General features: G+C 42.4%; 2 protein-coding genes across 4 annotated transcripts in view; one reads left to right on the top strand and one right to left on the bottom strand.

Moving 5' to 3' along the window:
* LOC135091709 (DNA polymerase delta subunit 2-like) overlaps positions 1–12,500 on the top strand; it is a 293,047-nt gene that overhangs the window by 26,595 nt on the left and 253,952 nt on the right. The window contains exon 1 of one of the 2 annotated variants that reach the window (XM_063989612.1): positions 5,383–5,395. The exons of the other annotated variant lie outside the window; for it this stretch is intronic. The gene's annotated coding sequence lies outside the window, so the exon portion shown is untranslated. Of the gene's footprint in view, positions 1–5,382; positions 5,396–12,500 lie in introns of those variants that run through there. 2 annotated transcript variants of the gene reach the window in all.
* Positions 1–12,500, bottom strand: part of LOC135091707 (protein SSUH2 homolog) — a 74,514-nt gene that overhangs the window by 25,766 nt on the left and 36,248 nt on the right. The window lies entirely within an intron of this gene.

Here is a 12,500-nt window from a genome sequence, read left to right as displayed (position 1 = left end):
CTTCCTGTCCATGCATAAGTTATAGCTATCTTTTACCTTTCTCTCCATCTTTCTAGCTTTACTTTGGCTCAATATGGATATTTTTTTTTCTCCTCTAACCTCACCGTGACGCAACTTCTATCTAACTTCACCTGGACTCAACATCACTCTTGGCTCTCATTTTCCTTTCCCAGCAACACTCCTGTCCACCTTTCGCCTATCCCAGCACCTTTTGTCTCCTTTACCTACCTCAACAAAGCTTCTCTGATCTCCTTCACTCATTCAGTCTCCTTATGCCCCTCTCTTTACCTGTCCCTCATTTAACACCTGTGGACCTCTTGTCTCTATTCACTAGGTCCATATTCTGAAATGTTTCTGCATAGCACCTCTACTATATTCATAAGGGTCTAGTTGAAGTTACGCGAGTTTTTAAGCGTGATTTTACGGTTGTAGGGACAAATAAACAAGATTTCCACGTTATAAACAGGAAAAACACGCTTTAGAACCCTTATCGTCTCTGCGGCCCTTGAAAGTAGTCGTGGTGATACAGCAGAGCCTTTCAGAGTATACAGTCTCTCTCATCCCCGCCCAGTCTTGTCTACTTCACCAGAATACAGTTTTAGTTTCCTTTAATTCGAACAGTTTCATATTTTTTCGTTCGTACGTTTGGGAAATGTGGCTTAAGTTTTTGTTTGTTTATCTATTTGTGTAGTTGCATTAATTTGTCTGTTTGTTCGTGTATTTGCAATCTCATTCCCTTGTTTTCCTGTTATTCCTTTCTTCGTACTCCCACCTCCTCATCATCCTTCACCTCCTCTTCTTCCTCTTGCTCCTCCTTCTCCTTACTCTTGACCCAGATTGTCTCATAAAAGTAGGCCATAATGGTATTACGAAATAGAGACTAATTTGCATATTGACGTAGTGAAGAGAGAGAGAGAGAGAGAGAGAGAGAGAGAGAGAGAGAGAGAGAGAGAGAGAGAGAGAGAGAGAGAGAGAGAGAGAGAGAGAGAGAGAGAGAGAGAGAGAATCCAATATAAATGAAGGAAAAAGAAATGCAATCCGCCGCCTTGTTAGGAACTGGATCAGAGTGAAAAAAAGAAAGAAAAAAAAATGAATACGAAAAATTGCTGAGTCATCTTGCTAAAGAAAACACGGAGGGAGAGACTCAAAGCTGATTGGTGGACAGCACTGGGACGTGAAAGGCCATTGGCTCGCAGGGAATGAAGCCTACACGCTGATTGGTCAAGAGAAGAAGCGACGTGATTAGTTGAAATATTTACCTTCTCTCCCCGTGTGTGTGTGTGTGTGTGTGTGTGTGTGTGTGTGTGTACGTAAAAGTGATGGGTCAGAAAAGTTTATTTGCTGTGAAAAAAATGTTATTCTGACAAGAGGATTTTTTTTTGTGTGGTAACATTGTGATTGTGGTGGAGATGATAATTTGATGGTGGTGGTGGTGGCGGCGGTGGTGGTGGTGAATGTGAGGGGGAGAGACTAAGGGGGGTGTGATGGGCGTGACGAAGGGAAAGGGGGAGGGGGGCGGGAATGTGCGGCGAGGGGAGGAAAGGGGAGGAGAAGGTGCCTTGTGAGGGTGTGGTAGAGAGAGAGAGAGAGAGAGAGAGAGAGAGAGAGAGAGAGAGAGAGAGAGAGAGAGAGAGAGAGAGAGAGAGAGAGAGAGAGAGAGAGAGAGGGAGTGGGACAGCGTGGAAATAAAGGAGATATTGGATAATACTCCTGTTCCTGCTTGACCTCGACAGTCACTTGTTAATCCTCCCAGTGCGCCTCCCGTCACGATGCACAGGTCCTCCTCTCACTCTCACTCTCACTCTCACTTCCTCTCACTCGCATACTTTCTCACTCAGCAAGGTGGTGGGGAAAAATGATTGAGAGAGAGAGAGAGAGAGAGAGAGAGAGAGAGAGAGAGAGAGAGAGAGAGAGAGAGAGAGAGAGAGAGAGAGAGAGAGAGAGAGAGAGAGAGAGATTCAGATTCAGATTCAGATTTGTTTATTATCCACCAAAGTGGTTATTACTCAGGTTACAATAGATATTTAGTAATTACGATAGACACATCAATCACAATACATTCAGATACATAAGTCTCTTACAACTATTATATATTAATGTAAAAGATTTGATAAATTGTTTACCATTAAATCCCAAAGGTAAAAAGTCACAATAGAGAGAGAGAGAACGTACTGATTAAATTCCCAGTATCGATTTGATTGAGTTTTCGTCTATTATTATTACTATTACTACTACTACTACTACTACTACTACTACTACTACTACTACTACTACTACAACAACTACTACTACTACTACTACTCACAGATAAACAGAAAACTACGGTAAATAGAAAAAGTAAATAAATAAAATAAAAACTAGGAAGGTAAAATAGAAAGAGAGAGAGAGAGAGAGAGAGAGAGAGAGAGAGAGAGAGAGAGAGAGAGAGAGAGAGAGAGAGAGAGAGAGAGAGAGAGAGAGAGAAATGATTGGGGAGAAAGGAAAACAAGATAAATGGATGTAATACGGAACACATGAGGATTATGGGTAGGCGAGAGGGTGCCCTGATTAAGAGGAGGAGGAGTAGGAGGAGGAGGAGGAGGAGGCCGTAGAAGGATGGGAAATATCAGTGAAGGCAAGAAAAAAGGAATAAGGGAAGATGTGAGGAGGAGGGTGGATGAGGGCAAGAAAGGGGAGGAGGCTGGGAGGAGGAGGAGGAGGAGGAGGAGGAGGAGGCTGGGAGGAGGAGGGGGAGGAGCAGGAGGAGGAGGAGGAGGAGGAGGAGGAGGAGAGGGAGGGAAGCATGGAGGAGGAGGAGGATAGTAATAATTATGGAGCCTAGAGAAAGATGGAAAAAGAGAAGGTGAGGAGGAGGAGGAGGAGTAGGAGGAGGAGGAGGAGGAGGAGGAGGAGGAGGAGGAGGAGAGGAGGAGGAGAGGGATGGGGCAAATTAAAGGGTGGAAGATGGAGAGAGAGAGAGAGATGAGGGGAGAGGAAGATAAGGAGGAGGAGGAGGAGGAGGAGGAGGAGGAGGAGGAGGAGGAGGAGGAGGAGGAATGGAGAATTAGAGAAGAGAGAGACGAACTGTTTGAACGGCGTGATATTCTCCAACTTTACAGATCTTCCTCCTCCTCCTCCTCCTCCTCCTCCTCCTCCTCCTCCTCCTCCTCCTCCTCCTCCTCTTCCTCCTTGTCGTTTTCCAATTCCCGTATAATTTCTATAACAACTACCATTACTTCTCAATCTTCCCCAATTCCTCCTCCTCCTCTCTCTTTCCCCCTCCTCGTCCTCCTCCTCCTCCTAGCATTAACCTCTGACCTACCAGCCTGTACCTCGTCCTTCAGTGACCCCATATGACCTGACCTACTCTCCCTCCCTCTTCCCTGACCCGCGGAACCATAAAACCCTTTTGCTTTCCCCCGAGAGAATAAAAATAAAACATAATAACAAAATTGGGCGCGTGGCAATGTTAGGATTTCAAAGACTAACATTGTGTAATTATGGATAACAGAAAATGGAATGAAGGGGCTGGGAAAGGGAGGAGGAGGAGGAGGAGGAGGAGGAGGAGGAGGAGGAGGAGGAGGAGGAGGAGGTCAATAATAGTGTCAGGAAAAGAAAATGTAATGTTTCCGATTTTTTTGCCAATGATAACAATAATAACAATAATAATTTCTGGAATATACATTGATTTCTTCGTTTTCTTCTTGTTTGTTTGTTTGTTTGTTTGTTTGTTTGTTTGTGTGTGTGTGTGTGTGTGTGTGTGTGTGTGTGTGTGTGTGTGTGTGTGTGTGTGTGTGTGAGTGTGTTTTTCCTCCCAGATATAACAGAAGAATGTTCATAGCCTCTCTCTCTCTCTCTCTCTCTCTCTCTCTCTCTCTCTCTCTCTCTCTCTCTCTCTCTCTCTCTCTCTCTCTCTCTCTCTCTCTCTCTCTCTCTCTCTCTCTCTCTCTCTCTCCTTTAACGGTGGGCGACAAAAGGCCCATAATGTTTTAGTGTAACAATTGTGGCCGACCTCAGCCTCCTCCTCCTCTTCCTCCTCCTCCTCCTCCTCTTTTTCCTCCATCTTCCCACCTTTTCCCTTCTTTTTTTCTCTTTCTTCTTTCCTCTAACTTTATATTATTCCTCTCTGTTACTACCTCTTTTTTCCTTTTCCTGTTGTTCTGATCCTCCTCCTCTATCACCTCTTCTTATCCTTTTTCTCCTCCTCCTCCTCCTCCTCTTCCTCTTCCTGATGTCAAAATACAAGACATCACTTTGTCTTTTAACGAACAGAATGTGGCGCAGTGAAGTGGATTTGACCTTAGGCTCATGTTGATCCCTTCCTTGTGAGTGTGTGTGTGTGTGTGTATGTGTGTGTGGGTGTGTGTTAGTTTGCCCATGTCTTTGTTCATGTCTTTCTTTCTCTGTATCATTCTATCTCCGTTTCTCTCTTTCTCGCACATACAAAACACTTCTCTCCTCCCTCCATCCCCCCTCTCTCTCTCTCTCCAGTCCCAGGTATGCTAAGGTTCGGCAGGTGTCACGAGTCATGACCAAGAGGTGAACAGAACCACAGAATACTTGATAGAGTCGGAGGTGACCACAGTGGCAAGGCGAGGCGAGGCTTAGTGTATAGTCTCTTCATTTCCTTCCCTTTAAACACCTGAGATAACACCTGTACGTCCTCCACCTGCTTGCCTTGCTGCCTCCACTCCTGCCTCCTGCCTCCACCCGCTGACTCTGCCCTCCACTTCCCCACTTTCTCCTTTGTTTAGCTTTACTGTAGAGGTGGTAGTGGTGGTGGTGGTGGTGGTGGTGATAGTAGTAGTAGTAGTAGTAGTAGTAGCTATTGTTATTGTTGTTTTTTCCTTCTTCACCTCCCCTTCCTCATCTTCCTTCTCCTCCACCTCCTCTTCCTCCTCTCTCTCCTCCTCCTCTCCTCTGTTCACCTCCTTCCTAGTCCTCTCTCCTCCTTGCCTTATTTGGAATTAGCTCCCAAATAGACATGCAAATCTCTGAAGGTCTGTTGCTGTTTGGTCAGTGTATGTAGTCCTCCTCCTCCTCCTCCTCCTCGTCCTCCTCCTCCTCCTCCTCCTCCTTCTCCTCCTCGCCTTTACAATCCTACGTCTCTCGCTTTAATTAAGATAGTATAGTTGAACACAAATAGCCATATAAGGGTCAGTAGGTCTGCTGCTGTTTGGTCTTCCTTTGTGTCCCTCTAACACCACCACCACCACCACCACCAACAACAACTCCTCCTCCTCCTCCTCTTCTCTAACCTGTGTACCAATTACATTTTCAGATGGGAACCTCTTTACAATCCAAGTCTGCCTCTTATTCCTCGCGTGGACCTGTACAATATCGCCGTGACCTGACCTGACCTGACCTGCCCTGGCCTACCTGTGACCTGTACCTTTGACCTGCGCACCGTGTCCCGGTAAAAAGTTGAAAAAGTGATGAGGTTTCAGACATTTGCCATTGGGTTCATACAGAGGCGCGGGAGGACCAATAGGGATTCAGAGACGATTTCCTCCTGCATTTTGATTGGCTGATCTGGTCTCGTGGGTTTCTGGGTTTAAATTCTTGTTTTTTTTTTTGGATGTGACAGAAAAATACGTCTTGTTTGTATGATTATTTTGTCCCTTGATTAATCCCTTGTTTTCATATTTTCTCATGTTTTTCTTTTTTCTCCTTATTTTCCTTGATGTTTCTTTGTTTTTCCTTGATTTTTCTCTTATTTTCTTGGTTTTCTCCTGCTTTGCTTGATCTTCCTCTTATTTCCTTCATTTTTCATCTTATTTTCTTGATTTTTCTTGTTTTATTTGTTTTTTCTCTTATTTTCTTGATTTTCCTGAATTTCGTTATTTTCTACATATTTATTTTAATTTTTGCATTTATATTTGATTTTCTTTTCTTTGAATTTTTAATATTTTCATAGATTTTCCTTTTATTTTCCTAGGTTTTTAAAATAATTTTCCTTGATATTTTCCCCTTTTTCCCTTTCTTGTCATTCTCAGGGCCGTTGGAAGACAAATATTGAGAATACTTATTTTTCCGTCTTGTTTTTCTTTATTTTCCGTCTTTTCCTGTTTTTCTCTATTTACATTAACATTTTCCCTTATTTTCCTTGCTTTTCTAGAGGGAAAATACCAAAACAAATATCTGTTCTCTAAGGCTGACTATTTTCTCCCTTCTTTTCTTTATTTTCCTTTTCTTCTCTTGTATCTGTAACTTTTCACCTTTTTTTCCCTCTCTTGTCATGCTCCGGGGAAAAAAAAAAGACGAGTTTCTCTTTATTACCAGTTGACCGAGATTTTTCCCTTGCATTTTTCCTCCTGTTTTTCCCTTACGTGTCCCTGTCAGGAAAAATAATAAGAGCTAAAGAAAACGAAAAAGGAAGGGAAAAACGAGGAAAAAAGCTTCTCTGAACAAATCAAGGAAAAGGGGAAAGTGCATAAACAGGGAGGAGTGGAGGAAAGAATATTAAACGGGAGAGAGAGAGAGAGAGAGAGAGAGAGAGAGAGAGAGAGAGAGAGAGAGAGAGAGAGAGAGAGAGAGAGAGAGAGTAAAGGAGGGAAAATAGAAGAAAGACAAGTAGATAATGAAAAAAAGAAAAAAATATAAAGAAAATGAAGAATAATGTGCATAAAATAGATGAGTATTGAAGAAGAAGAAGAAGAAGAAAGAAAAAGAAGAAGAAAAGAAAAAAATAGTAAAAAAACACATTTAACCACAGTAATGAAGAAATAAGTAAACAAATAGATAAATAAAATAAACAAATAAATGATACATAAAAATAACTGAAAATAAAGGGTGAAATATTCGTATATGATAAAAATAATCAATAAAAAACAATGATAAAAGTTTTGAAAAGTAAAAAAAAAAATAAAAATAAAAATATATATGAAATTTGAGGATAAGGGAAAAAGGGAAGTAGAGTGTGTAACAAACAGAGGAGGAGGAGGAGGAGGAGGAAGAGGAGGAGGAGGAGGAGGAGGAAGAGGACAAAAAAGTAGATAAAAAATAAAAAGACTGCAAAAATCGGGAAGAGAGGAAGAGAGGAAAGTGATGAGGAACTAAATGTAGAGGAGGAGGAGGAGGAAGAGGAGGTGGAGGGGGAGGAGGAGGAGGAGGAAGAGGAGGGGGAGGAGGAGGAGGAGGAGGAGGAGGAGGAGGAGGAGGAGGAGGAGGAGGAGGTGGTGGGAAGAGGTGGGAGGAAAGGCTATCTTTGGTTAGGGAATAAAGTGGGAGGAGGAGGAGGAGGAGCAGGGAAGAACGGGAGAGAGAGAGAGAGAGAGAGAGAGAGAGAGAGAGAGAGAGAGAGAGAGAGAGAGAGAGAGAGAGAGAGAGAGAGAGAGAGAGAGAGAGAGAGAGAGAGAGAGAGGGTAAAAGAATGAGAAGAAGGTTAAGAGGTAGGAAAGAAGCGAAGGAGAAGGAATGTGGGAAGAAAAGTGAAAGGAAGGGAGGTAAGAAAATATGATAATAGCTAGGAGGAAGTTGGAGGAGGAGGAGGAGGAGGGGGAGGAGGAGGAGGGAGGAAGAAGGCTATCTTTGGGTTAGGGAACAAAGTGGACGAAGGAGGAGGAGGAGGAGGAGGAGGAGGAGGAGGAGGAAGAAGGGTGTGGTGGACAGTGATAAACCATCTTACCACCACCATCTCCTCCTCCTCCTCCTCCTCCTCCTCCTCCTTCTCCTCCTCCTCCTCCTCCTCTTCTGTCATGCTTTTCCAAAACGTCCAATCACGCAGCCAATCACCGCCTCACACCTAGTCTTCTCCGCCAATCAGCGAGCTCGGCCATTACTCTTAAGCCCACACGTGCACCAATCATCTTTCAAAGTCCCTCTTGGCAGCCAATCACCTTCCTCGGGTCACCTGCAGTCCACCAATCACTGCCCTTGGTTTAGATAAAGATGGTTTTGCCCTGACTTGCTCTCCTTTCTTTTCTTCCTTTTCTCTCTCTCTATTCTATCTCCAGCTATTCTTTTCTTCATCTTTCGTTTCATCCTTTCTTTTTTTCTTTTTTCTTCCGTCTTTTCTATTTTTTTCTCTTCACGTCCCTTTTTGTGTTTCCCTTCTCGTCTTTCATCTTCCTTCCTCCTCTCTAATTCTATTTTCTCTTCATGGCTTTGCTTATACTTTCACTACTTCCTTTCTCTTTCTTCCTCACTTCCTTCTTTCCTCTTCTTTCTGCTACTTATTTTATTTCATAACTTGTTCATCTTTTTCCTCCCTTCCTCTCCCTCATTCTTCTGTCATCTGTCTCCCTTTAGCTTCTCTATTTTCCTTTCTTCCTTTTCTTCTCCCTTTTCTCTCTACACTTTTTCTTTCTAGGCAGTACTTTTTATCTTTACCATCTTCTCGCCTTTCTTTTTTCCTTCTTTTCCTTCCCTCAACCTCCATTCCATTTTCTCTCATCTCTATCCCTTCTTTTCTTTCCACTTTTTCCCTTTCCTCCTAACAGTACCTTTAATTTTTCCATCCCCTTTTCTTTTCCTCTTTACCTTTTTCCTTTTCTCTTTTCCTCACTTATTCTCACCGCCTTTCTCCCTTTCCTTCCAAAACAGTACCTTTCCCTACCTATCACAGATGTCATCCTCTCCCCTTTCTTTTTTTCCCTTCTTTTCTTTCTCTCAACCTCCACTCCTCCCTCTCTCTTTAGTCATTCTCCCCGCCCTTCTTTCCAGCCTTCCCCACCTGCCTATCTTCTCCGCCTCCCTCTTAACCTGATTGAAACTCACACAGTATACCAGGCCTTCCCTCTCCCTCTCTCTCTCTCTCTCTCTTTCTCTCTCTCTTTGGACTCTATACCAGCTTCCCCTTGTAGATTATAAGACTGAAGGTGTTACAAGATTTTGACTGTGCTTTGAGGAGGAAGAGAAGGAGAAGAGGAGTAAGAGGAGTGAGAAATGTATTTGTGTGAGAGATAATGAAGGATGAGTGCATATTGTTATTATATTGAGTTTATTTGTTGTTTTGTTGTGTGTTTTGAATGTTTTAAGGATTTTTTTTTAATTAGAGGTTAGTTTCAAGATGCACAGTTAGACAGACAGATAGACAGACACACACGCACACACACACACACACGATAAGGAAGACAAGACAACACGGACTTGACCTAAATCTTACATGCTACAACTTGGTAAACATTCGCACGCACGCACGCACACACACACACACACACACACACACACACACACACACACACACACACACACACACACACACGCAGCATCACGTGCAGCGATGTATTGGGGTGCGGATCTTACAGCTGTGTCTGGCCGGTGCACAGGTCAGGTATAACAGCGGCGGGAGGTCAGGTTGTCACGACAGTACAACACGCTACCACCACCACCACCGCCACCACCACCACCACCACCACCACTTGCAGGCTTCTGTTCATAGTGTTCTTTTATGTATTATTCTCTGTCCTTTTTTCTTCCCTTTTCTTTTTCTCCTGGGCTTTCTTAACTTTTTTACTTTTTTCCTCTTTTCCTCATGGTCGTTGTGTTTTCTTTATTTTCTATGACCTTTTTCTTCCCTTTTATTTTTTGTTTCCTGCTCTTTCCTCTTTTTTTTTAACATTTTTTTCACTTGTCTTTTTATTTTCTTCTCTTCTTCACAGTCCTGTCTTGTTTTCTTTTCCCCTTTTTCCTCTTTTCTTTCCTTTTATCTTCTTGTTTCTCTTCTTCTCTGCCCTACTTATTCATCTTTTTATTCTTTTTTTTTTTTTAATCTTTTTTTAACTTTTTTCTTTTATCTTATTGTTGCTTTGTTTACTGCCTGCCTTTTTCTTCTCTCTTTTTCTCTTTTCCTGTTTATCTTCTTGTTATCTTTTCTTTATAATTCTTAACCTCTATTTCTACTTTGCTTTGATTTTTATTATAATTTCCTTCTTTTCCTTTTCTCTTATTTTTCCTTTAACTTCTCTTCCTTTCCTCTTGATTTTCCCTGTTTTCTTACCTTTTATGTTTCCCTTCCAGTTTTCTTTCCTTTCTCATTTGTTTCCTTTTTTTTGTCTTTCTTTTTTACGTTCCTTTCCATTTTCTTACTTTCCTTTTTCCTTTTTCCTTTTCCTTCCTAACATTAATATTCCCATCTTTCCTTTTTTTTCTTTTTATCTCTATCTTCCTTTATCATTCTTTTTCTTATTTATCTTTCTCAATGCTTAATTTTCTTCTTTATATCCTTTAGTTATTGATTTTATTTATCGTACATCTTACTTTTCTTTTGTACCTCATCTTCTCTCCCTTTAATTACATTTTTATATTTTTCTCTTTCGTTCATTGAGGGTACAAATATCTAACTTTTCTTCCTCTTTTTCTCTTTTCTCTTTAGCGTCCTTCCCAAGTCCTTTTTTCCCTTCATTTTCCTCCCATTGAGCTCCTTCTCAGGCCTCATTTTCCTCCTCCTTAGCTGCCTTTATGCTCTCTTTAACTCTTACTCACTCTCTCTATATTCTTTTCCTCCTTATTTACCTCCTTTTTTTATATTTTTTATTCCTTCAATCATTTATCATTTTAATTTTTTTTATTCCTGTACATTTTTCTATTTTTATTTTCAGCTTAGTTTTCTTCCTTATCTTTTTCTTTCTTTTAGTCTTTTAGCTTAATTTTAGCCCTCTTTGATCTCTCTCTCTCTCTCTCTCTCTCTCTCTCTCTCTCTCTCTCTCTCTCTCTCTCTCTCTCTCTCTCTCTCTCTCTCTCTCTCTCTCTCTCTCTCTCTCTCTCTCTCTCTCACTGTTTTAAGCAAGGGAGATATGGAGAAGAGAATGTTTACAAGCTTGTTCTTCTCTCGGGTACTGTCGAGGCACTGTCAGGTGTTGTCAGATTGCAGTCGTTTTTTGCTGGTAGCCGTTTATTTTTTACGTCTTTTGGATACCTGTCAAATTCCTGTCTTTTTTTGTTTTTTTTGGTGGGGTATTTTTGGGTGCCTTTGGGTTCTCGAGGTTCCGAGGTTCTGTTGACGTTTTATCTGTGTAAGTTGTTTTGTGCGTGTGTTTTTTTTTTTTAGTTTCTCAGGGTTTTATTTCAGTCTTTTTTGAGGTTCTGTCTGTGTTGTGGATGTATTTCGAGGTAGTTAGGTTTCCACGTGGTTCTGTTCATGTTCTTTCAATCTTCGGCGATGTTTCTGGGTGTTTAGACTCCATGGGTACCTTTATCTTAGTCTTTTCGAAGTTCTGTTGGTGTTTTGAAGGTATTTTGAAGTGTTTCTGGCTTTTTTCTGGGTCCTTTTGTGTCTCTGTTGGTGCTAGGGGTGTTTCGGGCTGTGTTTATCCCTCTTGCGGTTTCTGGCGATGTATTCTTTGGTATATTTTCGCGTGTCCTGAAGAAGCTGTCGAGACGTGAAGGTGGAGAGCTAATCAGACCATTCATATCCCGTGAAATCCGTGTAGACTTTGTTCTCTCGCCGATGTCTGGGTGTTAATACTGCAACAATGACCTCCCTCCTCCTCCTCCTCCTCCTCCTCCCACTCCTGCTGTCGTCTCTGTTTTGCCACGCACGCAGATTTTTAGCTCCGCAATGTCTAGTTTTCTTTTTTGTTTGGGTCTCCGCTTATGCAGTGCCACGTAATCCCTCCAGGAACGAGAACCCACACTGGTCTCCCTCAGGTTGCCGCGGTGATGGGCGCGCCAGGTGTTGTTTTCTGCTTTATCCTGAAGAAAACGGTGATGGGGGAGGGATGAAAGGACTGGAAGGGTGTGTTAGAATAGGTTACGTGAGAGTACGTTTCCTTTTCCTGTAGAAGGCGTGGTAGGGAAGGTGTAAAGGGAATGATGGTGTGTGTAGCGGTAGATTATCTGTTATTTTTCCTGTAGAAGGCGCTGCTGTAGAAGGAATAAAAGAACGGAGGGTTGTATGAGTGTAGGTTGAGTGTGGGAATGTCATTATCCTGAAGAAGGCGCTGGTGTGGAAGGGATAAAGGAATACGTAAGCCAGGAGCACAGCAGGTATGTATCCCTCCCGAAGAAGACGGTGCTGGGGGAGAGACAGAAGGACGCAGAGTGTATATGAGAGTAAAAGTGTGGGGAAGGATGAAGGGACGGAGAAATAGAAAAGGGCAAGTATGGATGTATGAGGAAGCGAAGGAGGGGAGAAAAAGTGAAAGTTGTTGAGGTACATAACTTTATAATTTCGACCCTCACGCCTCGCACATTGAACCGCCGCATTATATTACACTTTGGAAAATACGTTACTGCGATACCTGAAATTACCTGAGCAACGGTTACCTTCCATTTCGGTGCCCCTTTTAAGGCCTCGCATGTCACCTGGCGAGAGGGGGAGAGGGGAAGGGAGGTAGGGACAAGGAAGGGAAGGGAGGAATAAGGAAGGGAAGAAAAGTAAGTTAGGAGAGGTTAGCGAGAGAGAGAGAGAGAGAGAGAGAGAGAGAGAGAGAGAGAGAGAGAGAGAGAGAGAGAGAGAGAGAGAGAGAGAGAGAGAGAGAGTCTAGGAGCAAGGAATGAAGGAAATAAAGAGGAAAGAAAAGATAGAAAGAAATTCACGTGTAATGTAACTAAGAATGACTCTCTCTCTCTCTCTCTCT

Source organism: Scylla paramamosain, chromosome 38, assembly GCF_035594125.1.
Source record: "Scylla paramamosain isolate STU-SP2022 chromosome 38, ASM3559412v1, whole genome shotgun sequence".
Taxonomy (NCBI): Eukaryota; Metazoa; Arthropoda; class Malacostraca; order Decapoda; family Portunidae; genus Scylla; species Scylla paramamosain.
The sequence above is the reverse complement of the archived record's forward strand: the minus strand, read 5'-3'. Positions and strand labels throughout refer to the sequence as shown.